The sequence below is a fragment of the Peromyscus leucopus genome, chromosome 4 (assembly GCF_004664715.2).
Source record: "Peromyscus leucopus breed LL Stock chromosome 4, UCI_PerLeu_2.1, whole genome shotgun sequence".
Taxonomy (NCBI): Eukaryota; Metazoa; Chordata; class Mammalia; order Rodentia; family Cricetidae; genus Peromyscus; species Peromyscus leucopus.
Window position 1 is genome coordinate 98,465,376 of NC_051066.1, and position 7,521 is coordinate 98,472,896.

At 45.3% G+C, this 7,521-nt stretch overlaps 1 pseudogene; it reads right to left on the reverse strand.

The window, feature by feature from the left end:
• Positions 1–6,316: 6,316 nt before the first annotated feature.
• On the reverse strand, positions 6,317–6,466 carry LOC114699616 (annotated as a pseudogene).
• Between the last annotated feature and the right edge of the window lie 1,055 nt (positions 6,467–7,521).

Consider the following 7,521-nt stretch of genomic DNA (forward strand, 5'->3'; position numbering starts at 1 on the left):
TCTACAGACATATAAGGTAAATGTTCTTTTTGTAGTCCCAATTCAATTAAAAATTAAAGCTGGCTTTGGAGTTGGAACATGGCTCTCTCCTTTTCTAAACCCTAGCAAGCTTGTTGTTAAAAGGAAAACCCAAAATCTCTGTCTCATGTCAGAAGAGCCACCTGGTATAGGACAGATGAAAACCCAAAATTAAGGGACTATTCTATTGTCACTAATCTGCATGGTGAGACCCTATTGCTGAAAGTGCAGTTACATTAAAAAAAATCAGTCTCAGACTTCTCCTTATGGCCATCTTTCACAGTGCCAGAAGGTGCCACATAGGCTACTGAGGGAGACAAGACATCAATGTATTATCTAGTGCTTGACCTTGCATACCACAATACAGGCCCACCAGGTAAGATATGCCTAGTGGCACACAGCTGTTATGGAGTAACAGCCAATTTCTGATTGGGTTGAGGCCTGTTCCACAGGGACTTTCATGCCTTCGACTGTACGTAACCTTGGTAAAAAAAATCCGTGAGCGGGAGGCCACGGGCTCTGGGATAGAACCTGCTCTTGTTATTTTCCTAAATGGTCGTGTCAAATTGTCTTCCAAATATGTATATCATATCATCATTGCTGCTCTTAACTGTAGTCAGAGAAGATTCTTTTTGCAGGGGCATCAGTCAGTGCAGAGCTTCATAGTTAGTCAAAGTGTTGAGAAAAAAGAGGCCAAAGGCGCATCCTTAAATAGGACATCTTTTTTTTTTTTTTTTTGGTTTTTCGAGACAGGGTTTCTCTGCGTTGCTTTGTGCCTTTCCTGGGACTCACTTGGTAGCCCAGGCTGGCCTCGAACTCACAGAGATCCGCCTGGCTCTGCCTCCCGAGTGCTGGGATTAAAGGCGTGTGCCACCACCGCCCGACCAAATAGGACATCTTTATCAACCCTGCCATGACTCAGGGGCCATCTTGGAAGAGGAGATGGGCAGGATGGGAGAGCTGCAAGTGGGGAGGAGTGCTGTGAAAACCGTCTTCCAGACACGATGTGGCTGTCAGACTCTCGAGCTCACAGAAGCCATGCTTCCCCGCACAACATCAAGCCAGCCAGATTCCCAGCACAGACGGGGAGGTGCTCCGCAGGCCCCACACCTTACCACAGGGCTAGTGGCAGTCAGCTGGGTGTTGGACCTCCTACCCTGCCGTGGAATCAATCAGATGAGTGAAGACCCCGCTGGGAGTGTGAATTAATTTCTTTGGGTGCTCAAGCCCCGAATCGAGTCACGAAGGGAACGCTCACAACATCAAGTTCTCAGGCTACCCCGAGTTTGTGATCTTGCCGCCACTGCCCTTTCAGTGTTGGGATGACAGATCAGAAAGTTACCAGTTTGCTAAGCCTGTCGTGACAAAGTGCGGCCAAGCGAGGACCTCAAATGGGAGCCAGTTCTGAAGGCCACACGTCAAGGTCAAAGTGGTCTCATTTCAATGCTTCTTGCCATGGCTTGCGGATGGTGGCCTTCCTGTTGTGTTCTCATACGGCCCTCCCTTCTGCGTGTGCATAGCCATGTTATCTCTTTAGATATAACACTTTCTCTTCTATAAGGGCTCCTGTTGGAATAGATTAGACTAGTCCTAACTGGCCCCATTTTAACCTCTTTAGACCCCCCCACATAGGTTATAGTCTGAAGCATGAGTTTTAGGAGTTTAACTTTGGAATTTTAGAGGGACATGATTCCATAAAAGGAAATAATTGTGGGCTAAGGAAAAGATGAGTGAGACTAAATTTACACACTCTGGATAAAACTGCTCGAAGTTATCATCTAATCATAGCAATAACATGTTCTGTCTCAATGAATTGCTCTATGGTAACACATACAGAGTAGTTGCCACTGATTCTCATTCGCTGTCATAAAACTCATGCCGGAGGTGTCGATGTGCTCATCCACACATCCTGAGATGAGGGGGATAATGTGAGAGCGACGACTGAAACCAAGCTTAAGTGTCTGGTCCTACTTTGCCTTCTATTGCTATGAGAAACACCGTGACCACAAGCAGTTCGGTGAGGAAAGGGTTAATTTCAGCTTACAAATCTGATCCTAGTCGGTTAGGAGGTTAGGAGGGAAGGCAGGAAAGGAACTTAAAGCAGGAGCCTGAAGGCAGGAACTGAAGCAGAGACCATGGAGGACCGCTGCTTGCTGGCTCGCTCCCCATGGCTCATTCAGCTTGCTTTTTTAGACAGTCTGGACCACCTGCCAAGGGTGGCACCACCAGTGGACTGGGCCCTTCCACACCAACCACTAAGAAGATGCCACACACACAGACTTGCCTACAGGCCAGTTTGATGATAGCAATTCCTCAATTGCCATTCCCCTTTTCCAGATGACTCTAGTATGTGTCAATTTGACCAATAAGTAAATAAATAAATAGCTAGAAAGCTGTTACACATTTTCTTTATATTTTGTTGGAAACAAGTGGATTCTCTTGGCTATGTTTTATGACTCCTGTCTTCCAGATCACAGCCACCTTTTTTAACAATACTATAGCCAGATCTAGTACCTCCCAGCCCAGAAAGCCTAGTGATTGGATGGTCTAAATATCAACTTGTGGAAACAGAAGTATCTGTAATATTCGTCGCCTCAGTCTTAGAGGTCGTGTGGAGAAGGGGAAGACCTTTATGTCTTTGACAAGGTCAGAATTCACAGAACGTGAAAAGGTGACAAGGAGACAGGACCAAGGGAGAAGTCCAGAGACTTGGGTTCCTGCCAGCTTCGACCTTTGTACACCATCTTAATCTCCTAGGGTTGCCATAGCAGCACAAATGGTGTTAAACAAGACATTTGTTCTCTTCCTGTTTCAGAGCCTACAGGCTGGAGAAGGTGCTGGCAGAATCAGGCTTCTCCAATGGCTCCTTCAAGGGACACTCCTTCCCTACCTCCTTCAGTTTCTGGTGGCTCCACACATCCCTTCTGGCTTCCCAGTGGCATTTGCAACACCATCTACACATGTCACCTCCCTCTGCCTCCTTCCTATAAGGACACTCTGGCTTTTTAACTTAGGGTCCACATAAATCCTGACTGGTGACCACTGTCATACCTGGAAAAAAGACAACTTTTCAACTAAGGCTGTGATTGACATTTCAGGGCTTAGTAGATAGAAATAGTAGCTTTTTTTTTTTTTTTTTTTTTTTTTTTTTTTTAAATTAGAGTCTCACTATGTAGCTCTGATTGGTCTGGTACTTGCTATGTAGATCAGGCTGGCCTCAAACACACAGATGTCTGTCTGTTCTTGCCCTCTAAGTGCTGGAATCAAAGACCTGTACCACCATGCCTGCTAGAAGTCTTTTTTATTAAAACATTTTTAGTTTATGTGTATGTGTGTGTTTGGGTGAATATTTACCACATGCAGAGGCCAGAAGAGGGTGACAGAGCTCCTGGAACTGGATGTACAAGTGGTTGTGAGACACCCTTTGTGGATGTTGAAAATCAAACCCAGGCCCATGCAATTAAACTCGCATCCTCTGGAAGAGCAGGAGGCTCTGGTCTAGCCAGCCCAATGATGAGAAGTGTCTTTTAAGGGGTCATCATTTAGTTTTCTATAAGCTAATCAAATAGCATCCTTCTCTGGGCCTCAGGTTCCTTATCTGTAAAAGAATGGTGTTGGACTGGATGAATCCTGAAGAGTCCACAGCTCTTATTCTTTGGTTCATTTTATCAAGGTTACAGAAATAATGCTACTTTAAACAAAGTAACTTATGGGAGACAGCTGGCCCCTGTTAGTTCCTGGTGGCTAACGCCATAACACAAAGAGGTCTCAGCACTCTCCACCTTTACACTGCAGTGGGGCTGGATACTTAGGAAGTGAAATTGACCGTCACTTAAAAGGCATCTTATTTCTGCTTCAGCAGCTCACAACTCCATGCTCCCAAGGAAATATGGATCTCTGATTGCCCAACAGAGGCTTTTGCAAATCTCTGTCTCTTGTACATATTGCCAGTCATCTTACTAACTTTAACTTGCTGGGTCTCAGAAGGCCATAGTGCAGTTTTTTTTTGAGACAGGATCTCTCTATGTAGTCCTGGCTTGTCTCAGAACTCATTATGTAGACCAGGCTGTCCTTGAACTCACAGAAATCCTCCTGCCTCTCCTCTGGAATGCTGGGATTAAAGGCATACTCTATCACACCAGGCTTGTAGTGCAGACTTCATGAATGCTGAAAGGGAAATTTTTTGGAATACTTGGTTTACACATAAACAACCTTTCTAAATTTTTCAGGTATACATGAAAGCTCTTTTAGCAGAGGAAATATCAGCACTTTTCAATGGGCTGCAAAGAAAAAGTTACTGAGCATGTGCTGAGTAATGTAGGACCTGCTTTCCCAGAAGTTTCCAAGTCCACAAAAGCTCAAGCTGTAGACATGTCTTGTACTTCTACACAACATAGTAGAGGTGGACATTTCTAACAGCCCAACGTTTTAATGAGGAAGAAGGTTAAGATGAGACCATACAGATAATAAATAATGTAACAGTTTAAAAAGTACCTTTATGCTACCAGTAGGCTCTTTATGGCCTCCCCTCCCAGGCAGTTGGTTGTGTATCAATCTGAAAGTGTCTTTGTGGTGTCTGGCTCTATGGCCACCCCAAAGCATGGGATTGGGAAGTGCCCAGTTGCCAGTCAACCGAAGTTAGCAGCCCTTGCCCCTGGATTTTCTCAGTTCCCTTACTCCTGGCTGCCTGCCCAGCCAATTCTACTGGGCTTCTTCACCCTGCAACCTCATACCCCCTCCTAATCCTGTCCCCACTGCACACATCTAACTTACCTGGTAGCTCTGCACACCCTAGGACACCCCTCCTTAATTTGAAAGGTAATCACCATCTAATTCCATCCTTCATGCGATATAACTGCTTATTAACCTTTGCTATGGTTTATGCTCTGCTAGCACCAAGTACTTTGTTTTCTATCTTTTGGGAGACCTGGAGAAATATGCCTAGTCAGCAAATTGTTTTGCTGATTTCAGATTTGTAGTGTGCTCACAGAGACCAACCCCGATCCCCAAGGCTTTTGAATAGTCTTTCCCCTAATTAAATATGCCTCTTTATCCATTTCACAGGGAACCAGCTAAACTGATGATGTTGAAGAATATGAAAACATCCTCTGACCTCGAGGTAACAGTCATTTCAACAGTGATCCCTCAAGTCAACATTGTGGACTTGAGGCTGAATGAAGTGAGGCTGAAATGAAGACATATTTTCCGGCATTGCCGGGTCCCATGGTGCACCTGGAGTTTTTAAGTTCTTTTGACCTATAGAATCTACTTCTTCCAAGATTGGCAAAACCACAACCCCGGTAAGGGGAAAGTCCCCCGTAGGTCCTGGTTCCCAGCGGTGGTCCTGTTCGGAGAGGTGTAGACGGTGCTTCCTTGCTGGAGGAAGAACATGAGGAAGAACATCACTGGGATTTGGAGAGTTAAAAGCCTGCTCTCCTTTAGTTTGCCGTCTCTGCTTCATGCTCGCTGTTGAGGATGGGAGCTCTCAGCTTCCTGCCTTCCCACCTGTGCCTGCTTCTTGCTGCTGTGCCCTGCTGCCGCGATGGACTCTTATCTCTCTTGAACAATAAGCTCAAACAAACTCTTCTGTAAGTCGTCCCGATCACGGTGTTTTATCACAGCCACAGGAAAGTAAAAGATACTTAATGCAGGGCCCGGCAAGATGATTCCGTGGATAAGAATGGTGGACCTGAGTTAAATGCCTGGAACCCGTGTAAAGGTAGAGAGCGAACGGACCAAGTGCACAAAGTTGGCCTCTGACCTCCATGTGTCCCCATGCACCACACACACACACACACACACACACACACACACACACACACATGCACAGAAAGAATAAATAACAGGAGCTCTTCTGATATCTTTGAACCTATGGAGGTCTGCTGAGAACAGAACTTCCACAAGTCACATGTGTCTAGAGGGCTGTGATACAAGGCCATCTTTGTTGGAGCTGAGCAGGGATCTTCAGAACTAAAAAGACTATTGCTTAAACCGAAAGTGCTTTTACCCCAGACGAAACCAATTTTGCACAGGCCGGATATGTGTACAAAGCAGAAAAAAACAAAACGAAACATAGTGATCCATAGTGGCAAACCAAACAGAGGCGGAGTAACTTGGGGGTTAAAAAAAATAAAAAAGGAACTTGAGCCAGTGGAAGCAGTGGTGTGCTTCCTTTCGTGACAAATTCCAAAGGAACCTCCTGGGCCAGGTCATTAGACACAGAATGTGTATGATGCTGTACCCCTCATGAGTTTATGCTCTTGTCTTTTATTTATGATATATATATTTTTTTATTTAAAGGGGAGGACATCAGTGAAGTTCCCCATTATCACATATTATGTGGTAGTGGGGAAATCTAGGGGGTCAGCTCATCCCAAGTGCAATGGATGGGCTTCACCTCGGGAAAGTCACCTTCTCCATCACAGTCTCTCCACTGTCCAGTAAGTGTGCTCTTCTCTTTTAGTTAGTTAGTTTATTTTTATTTATTATTATTATTATTTTTGAGACAGGGTTTCTCTGCGTAGTTTTGTGCCTTTCCTGGATCTCTGTAGACCAGGCTGGCCTCGAACTCACAAAGATCTGCCTGCCTCTGCCTCCCAAGTGCTGGGATTAAAGGCGTGCACCATCACTGCCCAGCTAGTTGGTTTATTTTTAAGGAGGCAGGACCTCAGTCTCACCAGGACCACAACCATACAGGGTAGCCTGAAACTCACTTGGCTGGTGCCGAACTTGCCAGAGACCATCCTTCCTTGACCTCCCAAGTTGCTAGGACTTCATGCATGCACCACTGTGCCCGGCCAGTTTTTGTCTTTTAAAATGTTGGCTTGGGGGGGGGGCTGGAGAGATGGCTCAGAGGTTAAGAGCATTGGCTACTCTTCCAGAGGTCCTGAGTTCAATTCCCAGCAACCACATGGTGGCTCACAACCATCTGTAATGAGGTCTGGTGCCATCTTCTGGCCTGCAGGCAGAATACTGTATACATAATAAATGAATAAGAAGTAAATCTTTAAAAAAATAAAAAAATCTTGGTTTGAGTATGTCTATTTATCTGAGCCTCTGAATATAATTTTAAAAATAATTAACTTGTTTATTCATTCATGGTCCTGGGTGTCCAACCCAGGACCTCAGGCATGCTAGCCAAGTGCTCTACCCCTGAGCTGCCCTAGCAGACCAGCATAGGTCTTAATATGAGGAGGCAGGTGTCTGACTCTGCTCTGGCTATCACAGCAAAACACCACAGATTTGGTAGCTGCTTCTTTAGTTCATTTGTTTACTTATTCAAAGCTATCTCTTTGCTTTTATGGGCAAATGAATCATGTTATTCAGAGTCCTGAAGGTGGGGAAGGGTTGAGGAGGTCAAGAGGAGCTGACGTCCTCGGCAGGGCAGCTCTTTCTTCACTCAGTGGCATAAACAACAGGTATTTGCTTTTTCATGATTTCTTGAGGTTGGAAGCTTGAGGTCAAGGTCCCCCCAGGTGATTCCGTTTCTGCTGACCAGCTCTG